Source organism: Atta colombica, unplaced genomic scaffold (assembly GCF_001594045.1).
Source record: "Atta colombica isolate Treedump-2 unplaced genomic scaffold, Acol1.0 scaffold198, whole genome shotgun sequence".
Lineage (NCBI taxonomy): Eukaryota > Metazoa > Arthropoda > Insecta > Hymenoptera > Formicidae > Atta > Atta colombica.
The window spans coordinates 5,734,810-5,737,232 of NW_017259291.1; positions in this window are offsets into that span (position 1 = coordinate 5,734,810).

Sequence of the window (2,423 nt, forward strand, 5' to 3'; positions counted from 1 at the left end):
TGCGCGCGTGTGTGTGTGTGTGTGTGATGTTGGAAATGCAACATATAGTAGGAAAGGACATTTTTGCTTGTTAAAAGCTGAATGTGATATCACTGAACTGGAAAGGTGGTGTAACAACGTCCTTTGACTTTGAATACACAGTATATACAGCCTGGCACAGCAAAAATTAGCTTTTGAAAATAATTCACGTGTGTTATCGGCTACTAAGGGTCGTTTCATGCCGTGGCTTGTCTTTTATGTTATGCTGCATGGGAGTGCTTTTATGTCAATGCTTCAAAGTAGCATATGAGTACCTACATAAAGGTATCATACGCTACAAAAGTTGAACGTGCGCTTCCAATTTGATATTGAACTTGTTATAGTTCATATTTCCCATCACTGAGATTAATCAACATATGATTACACAATATCTAGTAGCTGCTGATTTATTCATAATTTTTATTCTGTCATTGTGTACGAACATAAATTGAGATTTAATTTATATTTTAGTCATAAGTTATGATAACTTGAAATAAGGAAAAGTTAAAAAAGATATTTGATATACTTATATGGTTTCATGTACATATAATAATTTAAACTTCTTGATTAAATGACAAGATTTAATAATTATATTATAATTTTTTTTATTGAAAAGTAGCATGAGAGTCGTATCATTGGAAGATTAATACTTCGACTAAGTGCACGTGAGTTTCTCATAATAATGTACCATGAAGAATCGTGAAACGATAATTCCGAACAGTATCGCGTCGCGTTGCGATGATATGACGAAGAGAAGCATTGTCAATTGCATTCGCGTGGGCTAAAGTACTAATCAGAAGCCGCTGTCTTTTAAGATTATTAAAATCGTCAAAGCAACAGATTCCTCAAAGGGTTAATTATCCTACCAACTGTTTATGGCTGAGCACTGTGCTTTCCTCGCTCACCAGTAAGCAGACGTGAATAAAGAATGAACACATCAACCGAGGATGAGGTAGGCCGATTGAGATACCCCTTAAAAAAGAGGCTTTTGTTGTTTGCAAGGCATTGTGAGAATTAAGTTTCGAGTCGCTCGCTTGATCGGCAAATGACGCATCCAAACTGATTAACAGTCAGCGTTTTCCTTAACATTATCTTGCCATCGTTACCTTTAATTATTTTTATTTATAAATCTTTTTCAATATCTTCATCAGAAATTTATTGTAAGTTATTGTATTTGTAAAATATATATTGTATGATTAATAAGTATAAGATTACACTGGTTGACAAAATTTTTTGTGCTGATTTTAAATCTATTTGTCAAATTTGTCAGAGCAGGATTTTTAATAACATGCGTTTAAAAATTCATCTACTTATCTTTTCTGCTTAATTATCATTAGGAATAGGAAAATTTATCGTTTTTCTACTCATAAAAAGCTTTACATAAAAATAAATCATTTTCATTCAGAAAAATCTTCTATAGAACTATTGTTAGCAAAATGTGTATGTTTTCAAAAAGAAATATGTCGGTTACAAAAAAATAATTATACTTGTAGGATAAACATACATAAAAATCAACCAAAAAATCGTTTAGCAAAATCATTAAAGTGTTATCGAGGCACATAAATTTTCCATATCTTTTAAACGATTTTGCATTCTTAATTACTTTCCAAGAATATTACAAAATATTTTTTTATGTGAGATGATACCGCACGTTATTATCATTATGCTGGAAATTTAGGTACACGAGAGTCGCGAGAATACACTGTCCTGGAGACCACCCGCGACAATGTCGAATCTCCGGGAAATCCGTCTTATCCGGCATTATATCCGTCTTTCTTCGCTCCAGAACGCCGTGAAAAGAAACTATATAGAGTTGAGACGTGACACATGTGTACACTCGTACAAAACTGGTAAATGGACTGTCCCTCGTCGAGGCGAAAGGGTCAACGACGAGCGAACGGAAGGAGAGAGGATGAGAGCGTAACGATATCTCTCGCATTTACGCCGTCTTATGCAAGTGTACTTAGACAAAGTACCTGCTCGCAATCGCTTTAAGAGCGAGAGCGTGCCAACTATGAAAGGCGTTAAGAGATGCTGCGCGAGCGCTCTAGCTGCGATAAAGTGCATGTGTAAAACCATTATCGTCGTGCATATGCGGCCATGGATTAACAGTGAGGAAGATGATAGGAGGAAGAAAAAGAGAAGAAAAAAAGAAAAAGGCTCGTGCAGCCGACGACATCATTTCTCGTATGGTCGCACTTTTAAAAGAACCGCGAACATGCGGTTATTATGGGCACAAGATATGATTCGTGTTAATGCGTTTATACGTAAACGTGAAAAATCGCGGATGCTAAATGCACGCGATTTATGCTACTAGCGAATGGTTTTAGCCGATTGCTCTCTCTCTTTCTCTGTCTCTCTCTCTCTCTCTCTCTCTCTCTCTCTCTCTCTCTCTCTCTCTCTCT